The 26,021-nt window shown below is 41.1% G+C and overlaps 2 long non-coding RNA genes across 3 annotated transcripts in view; one reads left to right on the top strand and one right to left on the bottom strand.

Annotated features, from left to right (window-relative positions):
* The window catches only part of LOC149972481 (uncharacterized), a 114,654-nt gene extending 93,984 nt beyond the window's left edge, over positions 1 to 20,670 (top strand). The window contains exon 3 of the long non-coding RNA XR_016490926.1: positions 20,564 to 20,670. This is a non-coding gene — a long non-coding RNA (uncharacterized LOC149972481). The remainder of the gene's footprint in view (positions 1 to 20,563) is intronic.
* Positions 11,660 to 26,021, bottom strand: part of LOC149972484 (uncharacterized) — a 30,074-nt gene continuing 15,712 nt past the window's right edge. For both annotated transcript variants that reach the window (XR_016490927.1, XR_016490928.1), the window contains 2 exons: positions 18,068 to 18,207; positions 11,660 to 12,763 (listed from right to left, as the gene is read on the bottom strand). This is a non-coding gene — a long non-coding RNA (uncharacterized LOC149972484). The remainder of the gene's footprint in view (positions 12,764 to 18,067; positions 18,208 to 26,021) is intronic.

Raw genomic sequence — 26,021 nt, forward strand, 5'->3', positions numbered from 1 at the left:
CTTTTTTGTAAAGAAGAAAAAAAACGAAGTGGAATAACAGTATGGTTCTCGCTGACATAAGTACATTAATTAAAATGGCTGAAAACTGCTGCTGAACGTTACGTTCATGTAAGATACATGAGCTGAGCACAGACGTCGTTCTTGTTAGCCTAAATACAGTGCCTTGCGAAAGTATTCGGCCCCCTTGAACTTTGCGACCTTTTGCCACATTTCAGGCTTCAAACATAAAGATATAAAACTGTATTTTTTTGTGAAGAATCAACAACAAGTGGGACACAATCATGAAGTGGAACGACATTTATTGGATATTTCAAACTTTTTTAACAAATCAAAAACTGAAAAATTGGGCGTGCAAAATTATTTTATATCTTTATGTTTGAAGCCTGAAATGTGGCAAAAGGTCGCAAAGTTCAAGGGGGCCGAATACTTTCGCAAGGCACTGTAAGAATGAGAATACCGTGCACAGAAGTCAGCTTACTGTACATTCAGAAAGATTACCAGAAAGGGTGCATGTCTGCATGTGTTTATTACATTCATATGTGTTTGTTTGAGCATGTGTGTTTGTGTGTTTTTTATGCATGTGAGTTCACAAAGAGGGTTATTCTGTCATGTATTTCATATTTAAACTTCAGAGGTCAGGGACAGGGTGCAATGTGCTCCTGGTCAACATTAACAACACTACACATTTTTCCAACAATTGTTTACAGACAGTTCATTTCACTTACAACTCACAGTATCACAATTCTAGTGGTACAGAAGTTCACATACACTACGTTGACTGTGCCTTTAAACAGCTTGGAAAATTCCAGAAAATGATGTCATGGCTATAGAAGCTTCTGATAGGCTAATTGACATAATTTGAGTCAATTGGCGGTGTGCCTGTGGATGTATTTCATGGCCTACCTTCAAACGCAGTGCCTCTTTGCTTGACATAATGGGAAAATCAAAAGAAATCAGTCAAGACCTCAGAAAAACAATTGTAGACCTCCACAAGTCTGGTTCATCCTTGGGAGCAATTTCCAAACTCCTGAAGGTACCACGTTCATCTGTACAAACAATAGTATGCAAGTATAAACACCATGGGACCACGCAGCCGTCATATCGCTCAGGAAGGAGACGCATTCTGTCTCCTTGAGATTAACGTACTTTTTTGCAAAAAGTGCAAATCAATCCCAGAACAACATCAAAGGACCTTGTGAAGATGCAGGTGGAAGCAGGTACAAAAGTACCTATATCCACAGTAAAATGAGTCCTATATCGACATAACCTGAAAGCCGCTCAACAAGAAAGAAGCCACTGCTCCACTGCTCCGTAAAAAAGCCAGACTACAGTTTGAAACTGCATATGGGGACAAAGATCTTACCTTTTGGAGAAATGTCCTCTGGTCTGATGAAACAAAAATAGAACTGTTTGGCCATAATGACCATCGTTATGTTTGGAGGAAAAAGGGGGAGGCTTGCAAGCCGAAGAACACCATCCCAACTGTGAAGCACGGGGGTGGCAGCATCATGTTGGGGGGGGTGCTTTGCTGCAGGAGGGACTGGTGCACTTCACAAAATAGAAAAGAGATCATCATGAGCATCATGAGGTGGGAAAATGTTGTGGATTTATTGAAGCAACATCTCAAGACATCAGTCAGGAAGTTAAAGTTGGTCGCAATCTGGTCTTCCAAATGGACAATGACCCCAAGCATGCTTACAAAGGTGTGGCAAATTGGCTTAAGGACAACAAGTCAAGGTATTTGAGTGGCCATCACAAAGCCCTGACCTCAATGCTATGAATATTTGTTGACAGAACTGAAAAAGCGTGTAAGAGCAAGGAGGCCTACAAACCTTCTCAGTGGGCCAAAATTCACCCAACTTACTGTGGGAAGCTTGTGCAAGGCTACCTGAAATGTTTGACCCAAGTTAAACAATTTAAAGACAATGCTACCAAATACTAATTGAGTGTATGTAAACCTCTGACCCACTGAGAATGTGATGAAAGAAATATTTGGACATTTCACGTTCTTATAAAAAAGTGGTGATCGTAACTGACCTAAAACAGGGAATTTTTACTAGGATTAAATGTCAGGAATTGTGAAAACTGAGTTTAAATGTATTTGGCTAAGGTGTATGTAAACCACCGACTTCAACTGTATAGAACACAGAGGCTGATGAGGGGAGGATGGCTCATAATAATGGCTGGAATGGAGTAAATGGAATGCAGCAAAGCACCCCCCCAACATGATGCTGCCACCCCCGTGCTTCACAGTTGGGATGGAAACATATTTCCACCTATTCCGCTTCAGCCATTACCACAAGCCCGTTCTCACCAATTAAGGAGCCACCAACTTGCAGTGAAATAGGTTGGTGAACTGATTATCTTACTGTGGAGAAATGACAGACAGCAAGTGATAACTTAGGTTTACTACACATGTTATTTTAAAAGGGTTGCACATTTTTGCCCCAGCACTACACACCTCAAAATGTGTCCCCCTTTGCATCCCCAGGACCAGGATTAAGAAACACTGATAAAAGCCATTTCAGTGATTTCACTGATTTCTAACCAACCTGGTATTGAACCCAAGTCAAATATTAGCCAGAAGACTATATTAGCCCACTGAGCTAAAGTCTACATGTTTGCTCTGGGAGTTAACGGCAGTTTACAGATCACCAAGGTTACTCATCATCACCTGAGCACAGTTCACCAAGCCACCACTGTTACAGATAAGCAAACAGGACTGACCAGTAATAGCCGTCTACCTCGGACAGGGTAACAGCTCTCTCCCAAGAATGATCCATGACCATTAACCACTGGTGATAGAGCAGCACAGTTAATGAAGACTTAGTCTCGCGAGCCAGACGCGGTATTCTTGGGATCCATATTCTTGGAATTTTCTGACTCTATACTTCACAGATTATGAAGAACCTCTCCTTGAATGCTGGAGCCCGAGGCTAGGGAAACCTCTTAGGCCCTGGTTTTAATGATCCAAAGCCAAATGTTGGTTTATTATTTATCTGCACCGAGGCACATTTCAAGTCCCCTGAACAGCAATTCTTCAGTCACACAACATTTCCCCTTAGTGCCTGTGCTTTAAAGCTATACATGTATTGAGATTATAAAATCACCTCTCACATGGTTGATTTTTTGATAGGGAACTCAAGAACTTAAAGGGAACCACTAGACACTATTTGTGGTGTTTTTCCAGTCTTCCTACATCATTATGAGTGATGAGAGCGTGTTTCAGACATAATTATACACTATAGCGGTATTTCAGAATTTTTACCCGGGAGAGTTCAACCAATGACGTCATTGGTTGTTTGAGCTTACTGTCTGATCTAAAGATGCCATGTTTTGCAGCAGATACTGTGGCCTTTGTGTTTTTCCAATTGCACGATCACGATAGCAGTGAGTAGATATGTCTCACCTATGTTCCTATCTGCCAAGACATTCCCACCCTCAAAGGCAGGCTTTTCAAAATGGTTTACAGGTTCACGGGAGCTATGTTACCGTGCACTGTCTATCCGAGATAGCTAAATAATTAGCTACAACCCAGACAGCAAAAAATGTCCCCCCACTCGCTACACCAAAGGCAATAAATTCCTACTGCCAGCAGGAGAGTGGAGTTTGCCGCTCAAGATGTGATTTGCATCTCTGGCGGGTAGCCCTCATTCAGAGGACCGCTACAAACCCTCTGCAGGAGGTTTTTGTATCTCTGGCATTTAGCCTCCACTCAGATGACAGCTATACGCCATAGGCAAGCCATCCTGACCCTTTGTTTTTACACTGCTGCTACTCATTGTTATTATCTATGTATAGTCACTTTACCCCTACCTGTACCCCCACACATTGACTCGGTACCAGTACCCCCTTGTATATAGCCTCATTTTAGTTTATTTAGTAAACATGTTCTTAACTATTTTTTCTTAAAATTGCATTGTTGGTTAAGGGCTTGTAAGTAAGCATTTCACGGTGTGGTATTCGGCGCATGTGCCAAATTACATTTGATTTGAGTTCATTTGAAAGACAATATCCAGGAATTTATCTAATCTCAAATTCGGCCAGCCACCTTCCAGCTAACCACAGCCAGCCAGAGCCTGCAAGCTGTTTTTGTTGCGATCTATAAATCTTAGCCTACACATTTTTATTATTAAAATGTGATTTATTTTTAAAAAGCAAAATAACCACACACAAGGAAACAATGCATAAAAAAATATTGAGGATGACACAAAAGTGACAGACCTAATAATTTACAGTTTAGGGCATTAATAGCCAATATTTGTGTCATTCATTTTCTATACTAGTCTATATAACTATTCCTAGAAACTATTCCAGTTGCTTTGTTAAAGAGACGCCACCCCCTAAACCACTTCAAACAAAGTGTTGATCACTGTCATTAAGGGTGAATTATCTGTGGTAATGAAGCCAGTTCTAGTCTATCGTATTAATACACAGACTACATTCCAATGTACATTTAATTCCATGGCCTGTTTATTGCTTCAAACTATGTTCAAATCGAAGCCACAGCCAATGTTGCAACTTGCAATGTGAATTTCAATGAATAGCCTGCACTGCTGAACTTTAGGAACCCATAGCTATTTAATTGGACTGATTTCAGCCTTTTGAACTGTGACCACAGATAATGGAGGGTAAACTCGAACTACTAACTTAGGTAACATTGGCATGTCTACTAAATTTACTACGTTTGCTAAATTATGTCGGTGCTCTTTTGTCCTTGCTAGCAGAATTAGTTAGCTAGCTAGTTTGCTAACATTAGATGATTTGCTAACATTAGTGTGGCTGTATGTTAGCTTGCTAGCTAGCAGCTTGTGTTGTTAAGTTGGCTAGCTTATTATCTGCTTTTGTCCTTGCAAGCTGACTTACATAGCTAGCTTGCCCCTTACAAAAAAATATTTCTGTAAAAGTGCAGTAACTGTAGTCAACTGTGGTATTTTGGACACAGAAATTGCAGAATAACTGCAGTGTACTGCAGATAGAAGAGACAGGTTCAAAAGTTCAGAGATATGCTTGGCATTGATAGGGACTGCAAAGTTAAAGAACAAAGGGTCTAAATTTTTTGACCCGGATGTTTTTTGGGGGTCAAGTTTAAGGATCTCCTTTAGCACCCTTTAGGGTGGCGCATCGGGGCTAGGCGCATCTGGGCTAGTCGCATTAGAAGGGGTGGGAGATGAGGAAATGTTGGACGGGCAAGGAGGCATGGCTGAGTCAAATAGGAATCCTGACTTAATGAAGTGGTGATTAAAGAGCTCAGCCATGTGCTCCTTGTCAGTAACAACCACATCATCAACATTAAGGGACATGGGCAGCTGTGAGGAGGAGGGTTTATTCTCCAGGTCTTTAACCGTTTTCCAAAACTTCTTGGGGTTAGACCCACAGAGAGAGAACTGTTCCACAAAGTAACTAGCTTTGGCCTTCCGGATAGCCTGAGTTCACTTATTTCTCAATTGCCTGAACGAGAGCCAGTCAGCCTGAGTATCCGTGTGCCGAGCCTTTCGTCAAATGGAATTCTTGAGGTGGAGTAACTCTGCCAGATCACGGTCGAACCAGGGGCTGAACCTGTTTTTTATTCTCATTTTCTTTATGGGGCGTGTTTGTTATTAATACCACTGAAAATATCAAAAATAAGGTCAAAGCGTCTTCAACAGCAGGGATCAAGCTGAATCTATACCAGTTTACAGAGGCCAGGTCATGAAGGAAGGCTTGCTCATTAAAGTTTTTTAGCAAGTGTCTATGATGAATCGGGACAGGTCGTTTCACTGAGCAGTCATTACGAATACTGTAAAACAGTGATCACTAAGGTCATTACAGAAAATACATTATTTGTTAGGATAACATCAAGGAGTAGCTTTTTCTGGGTGTTTGGAGTCATACCTTGTGGGATTGGTAATAAACTGAGAAATATTTAGGGAGTCCAGTTGCTTTAGGACTTGGTCAGGTGGTTTAAGCATGTCCCAGTCTTGTAGGATAAATTCAGACCTAGGGTAATGGCCCAGGAGAGAGCTTAGGGCATTTAGGGTACAGGCCGGTGCTGATGGAGGATGATAACACCCAACATCAGTCAACAATGAGATATTGATTGCCACCACCAACTTTGGAAGATCTGTCTTGCCAAAAACGGTTAAAACCAGAAATGTTAACATCAGTGTTCAAAACACTCTTTCTTAACTACATCTCAGTAATGACCAACACAGCTCCTGGCTGACTGACGGCTCAGGACAGACTGGTGGCTCTGACGGCTCAGGACAGACTGGTGGCTCTGACAGCTCAGGACAGGCGGGAGACTCCCTTGGCTGTTCCCAGGGTCCTTTGCTGTCCAAAATCTCCTCCCAAGTCCATTTCTCCAAATATCGCTGCCTCTCCTGCTGCTGCTGCTGCTGTCCTTTACCACGCTGCTTGGTCCTTGGTTGGTGGGTGTTTCTGTAATGGAAGAATTCCTCTTCGTCTGAAGAGGAGTAAGGATCGGACCAAGATGCAGCATGGTAAGGGTTCATGATGATTTATTCAAGACAAATGAACACTCGAACAAAACCAATAAACGATAACGTGAAATCTACAAAAACCGACAAACACACACACGGAAACAAACACCCACAAACCAACAGTGAAACCCAGGCTACCTAAGTATGACTCTCAATTAGAGACAACTAACGACACCTGCCTTTGATTGAGAACCATACTAGGCCGAAACAGAAACCAAACATAGACTGCCCACCCCAACTCACGCCCTGACCGTACTAAATAAAGACAAAACAAAGGAAATAAAGGTCAGAACGTGACAGATATTTAAAGTTTAACCTCTTGGATTTAGGGGGCGCTATTTTAATTTTTGGATGAAAAACGTTCCCGTTTTAAACAAAAAACAATTTTGTCACGAAAGGATGCTCGACTATGCATATAATTGACAGCTTTGGAAAGAAGACACTCTGACATTTCCAAAACTGCAAAGATATTGTCTGTGAGTGCCACAGAACTGATGTTACAGGTGAAACCCAGATAAAAATCCAACCAGGAAGTGTCGTGGAAATTTCCTTAATTACCAAATGATGAGAGAGCAAATCACACACCAGTCAGAGTTATGCTTAATCTTCACCTTTAATAATAATTAAGCTTTTGCAATAGCATTTTGACTTTCAACAGTTCAGTATCTCTAATGAAAAGTTGAGAGTGGTCAACATAATGGCAACTGGGATCCTTTATAGCAAAGATCCACCCCCCCTAGTTGACATGACAAACCGCATGTCTTAGGAACTTACACAAAGAAAGACTTTACTTCAGAGAGGAATATCCCCTAGCCAGACAGAATTGGCTATAACTTATCGTTCAGTTTGGTCTCCTAAACAAAGCTCTTATCTCGTCCTTGGTACAAAATGGTACCAAGACATTACCCCCACCCTATGAAATATATCAAATTGTCATTTTAGACACCCCATTCTATATATAACCAATTCTGGACAAGCTCACGGGGAGGAAAGTGAGCCTTTAGGTCAAGATAGAGGCAACGAGAGAGGGAACATAGAATGGTTCCAGACACTGCCATCCTCCTCTCCCCGATGGGAAAAGTAGGGAGTGACTGGCACACAGACACAGTGGAGCCAAGGGATAATTGGTTCCCCATTAATCATCCCTTCACATGGTTTAAAATATATGTTTACACATGATGACATCTTGACCTCTCCGCTCTGCTCAGACCAAGCAACTTAGTCTTGACAGAGAACAGATAATTGCAAATGACCACCACTATAGTACAACAAAATACATTCTTATGAGAAATAACTCATAAGCATATCATGAAAATAAAATATCTTATCTATGTTACCCAACTAATTCTGATTAATCCCCAACAGAAGTGCCGTATTTTTTGAAACCGCCTCATGCCAATGACTCCTTATATGGCTGTGAATGAGCTACGAATGAGCTTACGTTTTCCATGTATTCCTCGTATTCCTTTAGGCATTTCCATTGAAGAATGGCTGTAAGGGACCATATATAGCATGTGGTCACATGGTGTCTCCCGCGTAAAATACTGAGGTAGCCATTTTTCCAATCGCTTCTTATGAGAAACCAATTGCCTCGATGGATATATTATCGAATATATATGTTAAAAACACCTTGAGGATGGATCCTAAACAACGTTTGCCGTGTTTCTGTCGATATTATGGAGAAAATGTTGAAAAAAGTTTGGCGTTATAGTTGCAGCGTTTTCCGGTCGATTTCTCAGCCAAGCATGATGAAGATACGTGAGCTATTTCGCCTACAAAAATAATATTTTGGGAAAAAAGGAACATTTGCTATCTAACTGGGAGTCTCCTGAGTGAAAACATCTGAAGTTCTTCAAAGGTAAGTTATATAATTTGGTTGCTTTTCTTATTTTCGTGAAAATGTTGCCTGCTGCCAGCAGAGCCTAGCATGATAAACTTACACTAATGCTTGTCTAGTGTTGGCTGTAACGCATATTTTGAAAATCTGAGATGACAGTGTTGTTAACAAAATGCTAAGCTTGTGTTTGAATATTTTTATTTCATTTCATTTGCGATTTTCATGAATAGGAAAAGTTTATGTCCGCTGCGTTATGCTAATGCGTTTGAGGCTATGATTACGCTCCCGGATACGGGTTTGCTCGTCGCAAGAGGTTAATGCTTAAAACCAGCAAATAAGATTGTTTGGGGACAGAATTGGTGGAGACAACCGAGCACTGAAGGTGTTCTTTGGTAAAGATTGCCACTCCACCAACTTTGGAAGGTCTGTCTTGCCAAAAAAGGTTATAACCAGAAATGTTCACATCAGTGTTCAAAACACTCTTTCTTAACTACATCTTAGTAATGACCAATACATCTGGATTGGAACTGTAAACCCACACTTTCAATTGATCAATTGTAGGTAATAAGCTTCTAGTGTTAATGTGCAGAAACCCCAGGCTTTTACGAGAGCAGAAATTAGTGAAGCAGATATCAGAGCACAGGTCAGTATTGGGGATAGCAACAGTAGATGGGCCAGGATGTACATTTCCGGATAACATCAGCAGTAATACAATCAGGCCACGGCAGAGGACAGGGAAAGCTCTGCAGGGTTGATTTCTTTTTGGCATTTGAACATGCATCAGATGGCAACAAAATCAGATTGTACAGCAATTTCATCAGGGGACATGAATACAACGCCGGCAAGAGGTGGTTAGAATAGGATTGGATGCCAAGAGTCCATGTAACCAATAGAGTAAGAGTCCCAAATGTGGGAACAAACATAGTCTGTCCCACGGTCGGGTAAACAAGCAAGTTCATAGTCAAGAAAGCACGCAGGAGTCGAGGCAAAATAACATAAAGCACAATAAAAAATATATAACGACTTTTGTAAGCCATTGTAAGTTCAAAGTCACAAGTCCCAATAGTGCGTTTGTGCTGGAGGCGAGCAAAACCTTGGGAGAGAGGGGGGAGTGTGACGGGGGTACCTGTACAAGACAGGGGGAGACAGGCCAGGGCAGATGGTGAACAGATCGCCAGGTGGAATTCAAGCAGCAGTATAGCAGACAATGGGAGTAGGTGTCACACCCACTTGGGAGAAGCTTTTTACAGATGCAGATCCCTTGTAGAAAATCCCAGCTAGGCTCTCAAACCTAGCTAGCAAGTCTCTGGCCAATGTTTTTTTCCACATGGAAAATGAGGTCGTTAGCTAATTATTTCTCTTCAGTTTCGGTGAATGGTCCTTTACGACGTCCAAACAAAGTTGTCCTGTGGCTGTTGTATTTTGGAGACTGCAAGGAGGATACCTTCTGATATGATTAAAGAAACAATATTGTTTCTTATTGGGGCAATTTACAATTTAAGTGGCGTGGCTGCTTATCAGTTCAAAATAGAGATGAAACCAAGGGGTACTGTATTGTAATGACCTCTACACAGAGGGAAGGGGCTTCAAAGGCCTCTGCATTTGGGTGGGGGAGGCTGTAAAACTGTCCTGCCATTGTTTGGCTCAAGGGCTTTAACACCTCTCACTTCACACCTCCGTGCTAATTGAAGTTGCAGCCAAAACTGTTCTGTCCTAGCAAGCTTGGTAGCCATTTAGTCCTCATAAAGTCACATTTATCACTGTAATTTATTTTTCTTATTGGCTTTAAAAGTAGCTTCAGACTAAACTTTACTCACTCAGTTCTAGGTTGGTGGTGTGGTCAGGTCTATTGTGCTTTTTTTTGCTGGTCGTTAGTTTGCCAGTGCATTTGCTGTATAGACCGTGGAAATAAATATTTATTGTAGTAGGAATCCTTCCAGGTAATTTTGTCCAAAATCAGGTTGTAGGTTTGGAATTTTAATTTGGAGTGAAGGTTGTGTTGTGGAGGGTAGTATCCTGCACATGTCCTTGCGGAGAAAGTCAAGTTTATCTAACTCTAAATCTATATTTTTGTAAAAAATGATGAAAAATGCGGAAGCCCATCTGCTCATTATCTCTCTCTTTCTCTCTCTCTCTCTCTCTCTCTCTCTCTCTCATGCAATGACAAAGCCCATGTCATTATAAATCGCAAACAATTAATCATTATTTTGTTATCTCCATTGAGACACTTGTAGACATGGCATAGCCCTGTTTGTTTCTGTTCGCCTCTCACAAGCTAAATATCTTAGGGTTTCCCTGCGTATTGTGTGATTGAAGTGTAAATTATTATTTTTCAATTGCAAGTGCTTTTTATGCTTAGTTCTCACTCTTTCTCTCCTGCCTTTAGATCATGAAGTATGCCGTAGTTCAGGTCCTGGTTGAAAAGAACGAAACATATGCAGTATGGATCAAAGATGACACCTGCTATTGGCCACCACTCAGCCTCAGGAAAAAGTACAAAATAAATAATTTAGCCATCGTGTGTACACCACCAGACAGCACCTGGAAAAGACGTGAAGCATTGTTAATGAAAAAATCCATTTGAGGATGTATTCTGTCCTGCTAAATACTGATAGAATTTCATAGGAGAAACAAGGTCCTTTATTAATGTAATATCTTTCAACTAGGACATGCATCATATTTCCAGCATCATATTCACCACAGCAGCATGTAGATAAAAGCCATGGAGGTAAAAATCCACTTAGCCCAGATGAGACTATGCTTATCTGTCCTGTTTTGCACAGTATGTAATTGTATTAAGGTCGCTCCTCTTTTCAGTTCGCTGAAGCTAGCGACTGGAACAAGCTGCAAAAAACACTCACACTTGACAGTTTTATCTCCATCTCTTCATTCAAAGACTCAATCATGGACACTCTTACTGACAGTTGTGGCTACTTTGTACGATGTATTGTTGTCTCTACCTTCCTGACCTTTGTGCTGTTGACTTTGCCCAATACTGTTTGTACCATGTTTTTGTGCTGCTACCATGTTGTGTTGCTACCATGTTGTTGTCATGTTGTATTGCTACCATGCTGTGTTGTCATGTTTTTATGCCTTGTTATGTTGTTGTCTTAGGTCTCTCTTTATGTAGTGTTATGTCTCTCTTGTTGTGATGTGTGTTTTGTCCTATATTTATATTGTATTTATTTTTGTATTTTTTTAATCCCAGGCCCCTTGTCCCTGCAGGAGGCCTTTTTGTAGGCCGTCGTTGTAAATAAGAATTTGTTCTTAATTAACTGACTTGCCTAGTTAAATAAAGGTTAAATAAAATAACAAAATAAAACAATTAAGAAGGAACCTGTAATTTTCCACAAGGTTAACTTTTAACCTTTTAAATTTATTTTTATTTTTTCTGGGAACAAATCCAAAGACTCCGGCAGGAAAACAAATCACTGAAGGAAGACAGGACAGAAATGCAGAGTCCAGTAGGAAAACAGAGCCCTGAGGGAAGAAGTTAAGGTGCTAAGGAGTGGGCCAGCAGGTAAGAACATAATTTGCACATCTATAATTGTTTTCAGGAGTGTGGCAGTGATTAACTGCTCCTTTTGTCCTATAGGTCCAGGTGGTTTCGGATCACTGAGTGAAAAAGTGGTGCAGGTTGCTACCATACTAAGGACCTTTGCTGCAAGTGGGCAATCAGGTAAGAACATAGCTTGCACATCTATTTTTGGTGTATCCTTAAACATCAGGTGCTGTAATTGTTTTCAGAAGTGTGACGATGATTAACTTCTCTCTCTCTCCCTATATGTCTGGGTAACACACTTTTGCTGCAGCGTATTGGAGCAGAGGATGATCCAACGCTTGAGATGGATAACAAGATGTATAACTTGTTAGCCTATCAACAGGCCAATGGGTCGGTTGGAGCTTTGACCTTGCCTGATGATCTCATTCTCCCGATGAAGGACCGTCAAGACCTGGAGCTGCTGGAGACCAGGTTGACCAGGACATGAGCCCAAGGAGAGACTTGTAAGTGTGCTCAGAATTTTAAATAGTATGGATTTTTCCTGGAAGGTAAAAGAGACATTCAACTTTGACCCTGTTGTTGTGATCGTTGTAACCTGACGTGACGGCAGCATGTTCTAAATTCCTCCACTCAGTATTTTGGCATAAGGCATTATATTACATGTAAATAATTGACATCCTGTAACGATGTGCGCTGAGAGTCAGGAAGCAGGTTCAGGGAGTGAGTGTTTTAATAAATAAATGCAACATAATACAAAACAAGAAACACTAACAGCACACAGATAAGAAACTGAAACAATGACACCTGGGGAAGGAACCAAAGGGAGTGACATATATATAGGGAAGGTAATTAGGGAAGTGATGGAGTCCAGGTGAGTCTGATGACGTGCAGGTGCGCGTAACGATGGTGACAGGTGTGCGCCACAATGAGCAGCCTGGTGACCTGTAGAGGGAGCACACATGACACATCCGTCTTTTTAGACTGTCACAATAAGGGAAATATGGGGGAGGGAAATATGTTAACATAGTGTGTCATTTCTAATACTATTTTAGCTTACAGTGGTTGCTCCACTAAAAATGATGTGATTATGATGCGGGAATTAGAGGTCATTTGTGGTTTAGTACGTTACCCTGTGTCGCCACTTCATTGCTCCAGACCAGCGCAAGGGGGAGTTAGAGCACTGATTATGCTTTTGGGTCCTACTGTGTCTCTATCTGACAATGAACGGCTTACCTACTATTACTTACTAAAACTGTTGTTACACTAAGGTTTTTATTATTTTATTTTGTTAGGATTATTTTGCTCTTACTGTAGTACTTTAGTCCTCTCCCGACTGGTCATGATGTACAGTAGCTGAGTGGAGCAAAAGTCTAAGACACTGCATAGCTGTCTGTTGCAACAGACACTGGTTTAATACCTTTGCTGGGCTTGACTGGGAGACCCATGAGATGACTGTAGGTTTTTGGTTTCTCTCCCTCTAAAAACAGAAATAAATAATTCTAAACAACAAACTGGCTTTATTTACAAATTAGTAACAATGTCTCACTCCATGTTCAAGAATGGTCTATTTCTCACTCATTTTACGTTATTTGAAAACAAAATCATCTCCAAAATATTGTTATTTTCTAAACAAAAAATTATCAATATTATTAATTTAGAATTATATAAAAGTCCCTTGGATATTCTCACAGGTATATTATTAACCCTGTTATTAGCAGGACAATATTAATTGGTCATATTGGTCATGGCTCCCGAGTGGTGCACAATGGGACTGCCTTGCAGTTCTCCAGCTGTATCCACTGAAAGCCTGCGAGGTTCAAGGCACGAGGGCAGGGGGCACGAGATGGGCTTCAGAGCCGCGCACAGAAGACGGACCTAGCCCAAGGGGAAAGGAGGAGGAGGAGGGGGGTGGACCCCCACCCTGCCACACTGGGTAGCACAGAGCAAATCTTTAAGGGGCATTGCACTAATAATGGCGCTGACTACAGAAACGTTCCCGCTGTTCTTAGCGCCTGTCTGCACATTCAAACTAAAACAATATAACTAATAATGGCTTCTTTATGCTTTCCTTAATAAAATAATGATAAAAATACTCTTTCACAATGCCGATGTTGATTTAGTTATGGATCCATAACGAATTACTATGGGAATAAATACCACTGAATTACAGAAATATTGCAACAAAGTCGTCTAATGAAGGTAAACAAATTGTTGCTGACTGGAAAATACTCTTTCAAACATACGGTCACGTTGTACAGCGCCATTATGGCTACTAGCAGGTAGCTAGACAATAGACTTGCCTAGAAGGAAGGTAAGGGGGAGAATTCTATCATCAAATGTCTTTCTTAGTTAGGTTGGCTGTATCACAACAGGCCGTGATTGGTTGCAATTTCAGTTTAATCTACCAGAAAAGACAACAAATATTACATAATAATAATAATAATACTTTTTGTTGTATCACATCCGACCGTGATTGGGATGCCCCTAGGGCAGCACAAAATTGGCCCAGCGTTTCTCTCCCTCTAAAAACAGAAATATATGTTTTGGCCTTTACAAATATTATTTTGGCCTTTATTCAGGTTACAATCACTCACGTAAAAAAAATTGAAAACGAAATAACCTCCAAAATATTGTTATACATTATCAAGTTGATGGCACAGTCATATAGCCTGGCACATACATAAAGCTGAGTGACTCACTCATTCATGTCTTTGGATCAAAATAAATAAGTACCAAACATTCTTTCTCATAGTCTTAACTAAAGAAATGTTTTGGTTATCCTGACCTAGCACATTATGGGCTATTAGCAGGACAATATACCTTTACCAACTCCTCTCTGTATTTTAATACTTTGTGGATGGGGCCTCCCCAGTGTTGCAGCTGTCTATGTCACCGCAATGTAAAATGCTTTGCTACAGATACCCGTGCTGGCCGCCACCGGGAGACCCATGAGGCGGCTTTTGGTTTTAACTTAGAATCCTCCAATCCTCTATATATAATTATTGCCGGAGAGTCACGTCATATTTTTCTATATACTGTAGGCCTACCGTAGGTGACATGAGTCTCACTAGTGTTGAGTAATGTGCTGTAAAAAGTAGAGTAGGTCTCATTTATTTAAAGAGCATATTGAAGTAAGAAGCAATAGGATTTGAAACAATAGCCTACAACTATTTTAGCACTGTTTTGCGCTACTCTGAGACAAGCATGGGGACTGGTCTTGATAAATCAATGAGATTTTTTATTTTCACTGGATCTCTGTTTGGGTATTGAATTATACAATTAGGGTGTAGAACTGTTATGCTCTTAGTGTGACCTTTATTTAACTAGGCAAGTCAGTTACAGTTGAATTCGGAAGTTTACATACACTTAGGTTGGAGTCATTAAAACACAATTTTTAACCACTCCACGAATCTCTTGTTAACAAACTATAGTTTTGGCAAGTCAGCTAGGACATCTACTTTGTGCATGACACAAGTATTTTTTCCAACAATTGTTTACAGACAGATTATTTCACTTATAATTCACTGTATAATAATTCCAGTGTGTCAGAAGTTCACATACACTAAGTTGACTGTGCCTTTAAACAGCTTGGAAAATTCCAGAAAATTATGTCATGGATTTGTGTCGGGGGGCTAGGGTCAGTCTGTTGTATCCTCAGTGGTTCTCCTGTTTTATTCCGTGTCCTGTGTGAATTTAAGTATGCTCTCTCTAATTCTCTCTTTCTTTCTCTCTTTCTTTCTTTCTCTCGCTCTGAGGACCTGAGCCCTAGGACCATGCCTCAGGACTACCTGGCATAATGACTCCTTGCTGTCCCCAGTCCACCTGGTCGTGCTGCTTCTCCAGTTTCAACTGTTCTGCCTGCGGCTATGGAACCCTGACCTGTTCACCGGACGTGCTACCTGTCCCAGATCTGCTGTTTTCAACTCTCTACAGACAGCAGGAGAGATACTCTCAATGATCGGCTATGAAAAGCCAACTGACATTTACTCCTGAGGTGCTGACCTGTTGCCCCCTCGACAACTACTGTGATTATTATTATTTGACCATGCTGGTCATTTATGAACATTTGAACATCTTGGCCATGTTCTGTTGTAATCTCCACCCGGCACAGCCAGAAGAGGACTGGCCACCCCTCATAGACTGGTTCCTCTAAATGTTTCTTCCTAGGTTTTGGCCTTTCTAGAGAGTTTCCTAGCCACCATGCTTCTAACCTGCATTGCTTGCTGTTTGGGGTTTTAGGCTGGGTTTCTGTACAGCACTTTGAGATATCAGCTGATGTAAGAAGGGCTACAAGCTTCTGATTGGCTAACGGACATAATTTGAGTCAATTGGAGGTGCACCTGTGGATGTATTTCAAGGCCTGCCTTCAAACTCAGTGCCTCTTTGCTTGACATCATGGGAACATGTAAAGAAATAAGCCAAGACCTCAATTGTAGACCTCGACAAGTCTGGTTCATCCTTGGGATCAATTTCCAAACTCCTGAAGGTACCACGTTCATCTGTACAAACAATACTAAGCAACTATAAACGCCATGGGACCACGCAGCCGTCATACCGCTCAGGAAGGTGAAGCGTTCTGTCTCCTAGAGATGAATGTACTTTGGTGCAAAAACTGAAAATCAATTCCAGAACAACAGCAAAGGACATTGTGAAGATGCTGGAGGAAACCGGTACAAAAGTATCTATATCCACAGTAAAACGAGTCCTATATTGACATAACCTGAAAGGCTGCTCAGCAAGGAAGAAGCCTCTGCTCCAAACCCCCCATAAAAAAGCCAAACCTCGGTTTGCAACTGCACACGGGGACAAAGATCATACTTTTTGGAGAAATGTCCTCTGGTCTGATGAAACAAAAATAGAACTGTTTGGCCATAATGACCATCGTTATGTTTGGAGGAAAAAGGGGGACGCTTACAAGCCGAAGAACACCATCCCAACCGTGAAGCACAGGGGTGGCAGCATCATGATGTGGGGGTGCTTTGCTGCAGGAGGGACAGGTGTACTTCACAAAATAGATGGCTTCATAAGCTAGGAAAATGACGTGGCTATATTGAAGCAACATCTCAAGACATCTGTCAGGAGTTAAAGCTTGGTCGCAAATGGGTCTTCCAAATTGACAATGACCCCAAGCATACTTCCAAAATGGAGGCAAAATGGCTTAAGGACAACAAAGTCAAGGTATTGGAGTGGCCATCACAAAGCCCTAACCTCAAACCTATAGAAAATATGTGGGCAGACCTGAAAAAACGCGTGGGAGCAAGGAGGGCTACAAACCTGACTCAGTTACACCAGCTCTGTCAGGAGGAGTGGACCAAAATTCACCCAACGTATTGTGGGAAGCTTGTGGAAGGCCAACTGAAACATTTGACCCAAATTTAACAATTTAAAGGCAATACTACCAAATACTAATTGTGTATGTAAAATTCTGTCCCACTGGTAATGTGATGAATGAAATGAAAGCTGAAATAAGTAATTCTCTCTACTATTATTCTGACATTTCACATTCTTAAAATAAAGTGGTGATCCTAACTGACTTAAAACAGGGAATTTTTACTCAGATTAAATTTCATGAATTGTGAAAAACTGAGTTTAAATGTATATGGCTAAGGTGTAAGTAAACTTCCGACTTCAACTCTAAGAACAAATTCTTATTTACAAGGACAGCCTACTCCTTCGATCTCCGTCTGGTAATTGATCCCGGTCTCCCGTGTGCCCGCACAACACAGGGATTCTTTAGCTAAGTAGCGAAGTACTGTAGCCTACTCCCGACCGTCACGTTGTACAGCGCCAATTCTTTGTGGTATGCCGACCATGCTTACTGCACTGAAACATGGACTGACTTTTGGGGCGTCCACATTTTCCACTGCGAAAAATGTGTTCAGTGAATACAGAAGAAGCATGCTAAACCCGAGGAAAGCTCAGACCCATACCTGTGACATTATTTAGGAGACCTCTAACTCAGAGTCAATTGAGCATTGAGATGTGAAAAGTTTGGAGGGACTTGACTTATAAACAGTCTAGTCATATATTGCTGTGTACGAGCACCTACAGTTGTGCTGTTGAGTGAACAAACACAACCAAACATTTGAGTGAATATGCTAGAAGAGTACACCAACAGCCCCTCTCCCCCATGACAAAGAACTGACTGCAAGGGTTTAAAAAGTTTGCGGAGCACTTCTCTCGTAGACAGTTTAGTTGATTGGTGATTTTGTTGCTTCAAAGAGGGTATTGTGGTTTCATAAATACCTTTGGCTGTCCTTGCTTGTTTCAATGTCAGATGATGTGGAGCTTGAGCTTATTCACAGCAGAAAGCGTTCATCCAATGGGTCTACAGGCTCTGTACTACTAAAGCTGATGTCAAGGTCAGCAACAGCAGCAGGATTAGTCTGTAGAACACACAGTAATCAGTGATTAGCCAACATGTTACTACTTTGTCCCCATCAATACACACTCAAACAAGGTACTATATCTCCCCCCCCCCCCCCACCCCCCCTCGTGTCAATAAACGGACCAGCTCTAGAAGGGGGCTAAAGGGGGCTTAGCCCTCTCAGTTCAAATTTGAGCCCCCTAAGTTTTAGAACCATCAGGATAATGGCTCCACAGCGGCCTCCACCTCCACCAGGTTCAGAGGAAGAAAGTGGCTGGCATATGAGATTTCGTTTCCCATATCTAAAGTTGTGTGTTGGGTCCAATGCTAATGCAGACAAGGCCTTGGCCCAAGTTGGGTATTCTAACTGGAATAATGTTATTGATAGTATCAAAGGATTTGTCATACCACTACCAGCTCAAGCAAACAACAACTTTATATAAGAACAAGGCTCCAGCAAAATGTGGTGGACAGTACAGTAGGACAGCAGGACAGAGTAGAAGAGAGTGTAATGACTGTTATTCAGCACGTTGGATGCTGTTGTTGGTGAAATATCAGAACAATTCAGTGAACGCAACAGCCAATTGGTGGAGGCCCTGTGTGCCCTTGACCTAAGGAGCAATGACTTTCTAGATGTGAAATAAGGTGAAACCACTTCTAGATCTAAGCAAAACGGATTTGGTGGAAGCTGAGTTTAGTGTAACTCAGCAGTTTTTTACAGACTTAATATGACCCCACTTGATATCCTGCAATGATTCTCTGTGCTATGCCCACCATGCTTTTCTGCACTGAAACATGGACTGATTTTTGGGGCGTCCACTTTGAAAAATGCATCAGTGAACACAGAAGAAGCATGCTAAACCCGAAGAAAGCTCAACTAAACCAAATGGCTTTTGAGGGGGATCTTACAAGAAGATTTTGGGGAAAATGGAATGATCGATTACTCAGGAAGTTCCACAGAGCATCAAGGAGGCTGCACTATTTTGAAAAGGTAAGATTGAAGCTAGCTTGTTGGTTGTTATAAAAAATATTGCATTAGTGTGTAAGTTCTACTAAGCATATGGAATTGTTTTAAGAAGGTCATATCAAAGATTGTTTAGCTATTTGATTTATAATTTTAAGACACCCTGAAGCACAAAAAAATACAATAAAACAATGATTTTATGAGAATGTGTATTTGGCCTTATTGCTATTAGCCCACAAAAACGCATTGAATAACAGATTCTCTACATGGAACAGATAGTCCCACCAAAAAATCTAAAGGAAGTACAGCACCAGTCAAAGGTTTAGACACTCCTACTCATTCAAGGGTTTGTCTTTATCTCTACAATTTTCTACATTGTAGAATAATAGTGAAGATATCAAAACTATGAAAGAACACTTATGGAATCATGTAGTAACCAAAAAAGTGTTAAAAAAATCAAATACATTTTAAATTTTAGATTCTTAAAAGAAGCCACATTGATGACAGCTTTGCACACTCTTGGCATTCTCTAAACCAGCTTCATGAGGTAGTCACCTGGAATGCATTTCACTTATAGGTGTCCCTTGTTAAAAGTTCATTTGTGGAATTTCTTTCCTTCTTAATGCGTTTGAGACAATCAGTTGTGTTGTGACAAGGTAGGGGTGGTTTACAGAAGATAGCCCTATTTATTAAAAGACCAAGTCCATATTATGGCAAGAAGAGCTCAAACAAGCAAAGATAAATGATGGTCCATCATTACTTTAAGACATTAAGGTCAGTCAATGTGGGAAATTTCAAGAACTTTGAAAGTTTCTTCAAGTCCAATTGTAAAAACCATCAAGGGCTATGATGAAACTGGCTCTCATGAGGACCGGCACAAAAAAAGCAAGACCTAGATTTGCCTCTGCTACAGAGGATATGTTCATTTGAGTTACCAGCCTCAGAAATTGAAGCCCAAATAAATGCTTCAGAGTTCAAGTAACAGACACATCTCAATATCAACTGTTCAGAGGAGACTGCGTGAATCAGGCCTTCATGGTCAAATTGATACAAAGAAACCACAACTAAAGGACACCAATAAGAAGAAGAGACTTGCTTGGGCCAAGAAGAATGAGCAATTGACATTGGACCGGTAGAAATCTGTCCTTTTGTTTGATGATCCCAAATTTGAGATTTTTGATTCCAACAGTCTTTGAGAGACGCAGAGTAGGTGAACGGATGATCTCCGCATGTATGGTTCCCACCTTGAAGCATGAAGGAGGTGGTGAGGGGGTGCTTTACTAGTGACACTGTCAGTGATTCATTTGGAATTCAAGGCACACTTAACTAGCATAGCTACCACAGCATTCTGCAGCGATACACCATCCCATCAAGTTATCACTTAGTGGGACTATAATTTATTTTTCAACAGGACAATGACCAAACACACCTCCAGGCTGTGTAAGGGCTACTTGACCAAGAAGGAGAGTGATGGAATGCTGCATCAGATGACCTGGCCTCCACAATCACCCGACCTCAAGCCAATTGAGATGGTTTTGGCTGAGTTGGACCGCATAATGAAGGAAAAGCAGCCAACAAGTGCTCAGCATATGTGGGAACTCATTCAAGACTGTTCGAAAAGCATTCCAGGTGAAGCTGATTTAGAGAATGCCAAGAGTGTGCAAAGCTGTCATCAAGGCAAAGGGTGGCTACTTTGAAGAATCTAAAATCCAAAATATATTTTGATTTGTTTAACACATTTTGGGTTACTACATGATTCCATATGTGTTATTTCATAGTTTTGATGTCTTCAATATTATTCAACAATGTAGGAAATAGTCAAATTAAAGAAACACCCTTGAATGAGTAGGTGTGTCCAAACTTTTGACTGGTACTGTATGTTCTGAAGTGTCAAAACAAATAAAATTGTGTGTGTCAAATGTGCCGAATACAACAACACCTTACAGTGAAATGCTTACTTACAAGCCCTTAACCAACAATTCAGTTTTAAGAAAAATAGCTGTTAAGAAAGTATTTACAAAAATAAACTGAAGTAAAAAATAATGTAAGAAAATAAAAAATATAATGTAAGAAAAATAACAAATAATTAAGGAGCATCAACCAAATAACAGTAGTGAGGCTTTATACAGGGTGTACCAGTACAGAGTCAATGTGCGGGGCACAGGTTACTCGAGGTACTTCAGGTGAAATGTACATGTACTGTAGGTAGAGGTAAAGTGACTATACATGGATAATAAACCGTCAGTAGCAGCAGAGTAAAAATGGGGAGGGGTGGACAATGCAAATAGTCTGGGTAGCCATTTGTTTAGCTGTTCAGGAGTCTTATGGCTTGGGGGTAGAAGCTGTTAAGAAGCCTCTTGGACCTAGACTTGGTGCTCCGGTACCGCTTGCCTTACAGTAGTAGAGTGAACAGTCTATGACTAGGGTAGCTGGAGTCTTTGGTAATTTTTAGGGCCTTCCTCTGACACCGCCTGGTATGGGGCTCCTGGATGGCAGGAAGCTTGGCCCCAGTGACCCTCTGTAGTGCCTTGGGGTCAGAGGCTTGTATTATTATTATGTGTGGGGTTTTTTACATTTACAGTACCAGGCAAAAGTTTGGACACCTACTCATTCAAGGGTTTTTCTTTATTGTTTTACTATTTTCTACATTGTAGAATAATAATGAAGACAACAAAACTATGAAATAACACACATGAAATCATGTACTGTAGTAACCAAAAAAGTGTTAACCATATCAAAATATATATTTGGTCAAAAGTAGCCACCCCAAAGAGGGGTTACAATAGTTTGTAGGCCAAACTGTTCAGATGATTTTGTGAGAAGACCGATTTTTCAGAATGTCTCATGGTCTGACAAACACTGCTCTGGCACTGTCACCTTTCATCGCAGATGGAGAAGTGCAACATCCGCCGGATGCAGTGGATTGAGTCTCATCTAATGCAAAAAAATCTCTAGTTTAAACTGACAGGTTTTTAGGATGATTGTTGTATTATGCTAATTCGATTGAACAGACATCGACTCTTGGGGGATTAAAGCCATACTGTGTAAACTCCTGGTGGAAAACATCTCTATAGAATGCAGAGGAGCGGCCACGAACGAGACTTTCTGCCTCCTTCTCAACATTTTTGGAGGAGAAAGTCCAGGGCCCCCCCCCCCCCCCCCAGACCTTCTTATCTAATGTGTTTTGAGAATGAGGCGAGGAGGGAGGACGTGAGGAACCAATTGAGAAAAAAACCCTGAGCCTAAACACCTATCCTAAAAACACACCTACTTCAACAACCACCCCTTCAACTGGCACCCCTTCAATCAGAGAGCAGGTGACAAATTTACCACCCCAAGGTGAGGCTAGAGAAAGCCGACTCGTGACTCTTGTGTGGTGTGTGGGTTCGATCAGGAACCTCTCAATTCATCTCTTTCTCTCTGGTGGTATCCAGGAAGGCAGAGGAATGCTGCACCTTGGATGAGCATACCTTATCCACTGCTCTACCTATGCTCAACACAGATTCCATCGTCAGATGAAATGATTAGCATATACACTGAGTGTACAAAACATTAGAAACACCTGCCCTTTCCGTGACATAACAAACACAGCTCGGACAGGAACAGTTTAATGAGGGACAAAATCAGACCCATAGCACTGCCACCGTGACATTTAACACAACGTTTGCTGGGGATGGGTGTGAATGGGTGTGAATGTGTGCCAACATCCATGAGATGTCTTGAGTGTCCTTCTCCAAAATAAGAGAACTCTGTATGTGTGTGTGTACGTGTGCATGCATGCGTGCGTGCGTGTGTGTGTGTGTGTGTGTAAGAATGATAGTGCCAGACCAAGTCTGAAGAACATGCAGTTGTTTAATTGCTCAAGCTTTGGACAGGTGTGGATTGAGGAGTGATAATTGGGGAGGTAAGGGTGAATAGTGTGTGTGTATGTGCAAACATATGTGTATTTGTGTGAAACTCTCTCTCCTATAGCAAATCAAATCAAATTTGGCCCAGGGGTGTGTTAGGGTGTGCGTGCATGTGTGGGTGTTACAGCATCTCTCCTATAGCGTTGCCCTGGGGCATTGCACTCTCACCACAGTGGATTAATTAGACACAGCCCTATCAATGATCACGTCACTGTCGCAAAGCCTGAGGTTTAAAAATAACCATGAGCAAATTTATTGTCAGCACAACCCCAGCCAGTATCCATGGGATCTATGAGGCCCATCAGCTATCCAGCCCATCCACACTAGAACCAGAACCTAGCAACCCTGGGTACTTTTACAGAGAAGTTGATCCATGTCTATTTACTGCAGTGAGATGTTCCTGATAAGAAGGGCATCAGAGATTACTGTCTGACCATATCCATGAGACGGCTGTAGACTCCTTAGGCCTGTGGTTCTCAAACCTATCCTCGAGGTATACATTCCATGTATAACACGCCCCCCAAAATATTTAAAGATGTCCTCCAGCGATATCCCAAGTATAAATACAGTAAAGTACACATATATACGGTAGGATTTGGGACAAATACTGTTTTTTTAGACACACCTGCAAACTTCAACAAGTAGGGCATTCAAGGAGTCGGTCTGATGTGATGTCATTGGCATCTCCCCTTGCTTGAGGAACAATAGAGGAGCAATAGAGAACAAAAGAGGATACATCCATTCCTTATATTCATTATTCTCTACTCCTCATGTAGCCATATTTCAACATATTTAGAAAAGCATCCAGACCCCTTCACTTTTTCCACATTTTTGTTAAGTTACAGACTTATTCTAAGATGTATTAAATAAAACATTTTCATCATCAATCTACACACAATATCCCATAATGACAAAGCAAAAAACAAATGAAATATCACATTTACGTAAGTATTCAGGCCCTTTACGAAGTACTTTGTTGTCTGTTTTCTTGTGTTACAGATCCACTACCTTTCGATGTACATTTCATCCATGTGTGTGTCAATAAAGTGTCCTTGTGTATGACTGTGAGGTTGCCTTATTCCCCTCTTACTGGGGAAAGTGCTAGCGTGTCACATATCAGCCTGGGATTGGAGTTTGTTCTGTTTCTAACATCTGCATTGTAGGCCTACTTAAAAACAGTTGAATTGAAGCCGTTCCTGTCCCTGACCTTGAGAGATGATGTACACCTCAAAAAGTAGCTAAGAGTTCCAATACTCTTACCACACTCGGCACCGGTAGCTTCTGCTTGTGCATCAGCAGGAGTACGAGTGCAGTGCGTGGTCGCAGGGGGAGGAATACTTCAAGATTTAACTTAGCTAGTTTGATGGGCAATTCTTTACAGAACAGGAGAGAAAAGAGACAAAGTCAAATTAAATATATTATTAACTTCTCTGGGATACGTGGGACGGTAGCGTTCCACCTCGCCAACAGCCAGTGAAATTGCAGGGCGCCAAATTCAAAACAACAGAAATCTCATAATTAAAATTCCTCAAACATACAAGTATTATACACCATTTTAAAGATAAACATATTGTTAATCCAGCCACAGTGTCTGATTTCAAAAAGGCTTTACGGCGAAAGCACACCTTGTGATTATGTTAGGTCAGCACCTAGCCACAAAAAAAACATACAGCCATTTTCCAAAGAAGGAGAGGTGTCACAAAAGACAGAAATAGCGTTAAAATTAATCACTAACCTTTAATGATCTTCACCGGATGGCACTCCCAGGACTCCATGTTAGACAATAAATGTGTGTTTTGTTCGATAAAGTTAATCTTTATGTCCAAAATCCTCATTTGAAATTGGTGCATTATGTTTAGAAATGCATTGTCTCAAACAAACATCTGGTGAAAGTGCAGAGAGACACATCAAATTACAGAAATACTCATCATAAACATTGATAAAAGTGTTAAACACACAATTAAAGATAAACTTCTCCTTAATTAATGCAACCGCTGTGTCAGATTTCAAAAAGTTCAGGTCAGCGCCTAGCCACAGAAAAAGATACAGCCATTTTCCAACCAAGGAGAGGTCAGAAATAACGTTATAAATATTCACTTACCTTTGATGATCTTCATCGGAATGCACTCCCGGGAATCCCAGTTCCACAATAAATGTTTGTTTTGTTTGATAAAGTCCATAATTTATGTCCAAATACCTCCTTTTTGTTTGCGTGTTTAGTTCACAAATCCAAATTCACAATGCGCGAGCACTAAGTCCAGACAAAAAGTCAAAACAGTTCCATTACAGTTCGTAGAAAAATGTCAAACGATGTATATAGTCAATCTTTAGGATGTTTTTATCATAAATCTTCAATAATATTCCAACCGGACAATTCCTTTGTCTTTAGAAATGAAATGGAATGCAGCTCGCTCTCACGGCCGCGCGCGTGACTAAACTAATGGCCTTCTGCCAGACCCCTGATTCAAACAGCTCTTACTCGCTCCCCCTTCATAGTCGAAGCCTGAAACAACGTTCTAAAGACTGTTGACAGTGGAAGCCTTAGGAAGTGCAATATGGCCCCATAGACACTGTATATTAGATAGGCAATCACTTGAAAAACTACAAACCTCAGATTTCCCACTTCCTGGTTGGATTTCTTCTCAGGTTTTTGCCTGCCATATGAGTTTTTCTCGACACACAGACATCATTCAAACAGTTTTAGAAACTTCAGAGTGTTTCCTATCCAAATCCACAAATTATATGCATATTATAGCTTTTGGGCCTGAGTAGCAGGCAGTTTACTCTGGGCACCTTATTAATCCAAGCTACTCAATACTGCCCCCCAGTCCCAAAGATGTTTAATTTAAAAAACGCTACCAATCTGAAAGGGCACTTTTCTCATAAGAGGGCAAAAGGGCAGCTGCTTAGGCACCCCTAGAGCCCTGTCTGTGCATATGCCTGGGGTTCATACCTGCATGT

This window comes from Oncorhynchus mykiss, chromosome 23, assembly GCF_057628025.1.
Source record: "Oncorhynchus mykiss isolate SJ-2025 chromosome 23, ASM5762802v1, whole genome shotgun sequence".
Classification (NCBI taxonomy): Eukaryota; Metazoa; Chordata; class Actinopteri; order Salmoniformes; family Salmonidae; genus Oncorhynchus; species Oncorhynchus mykiss.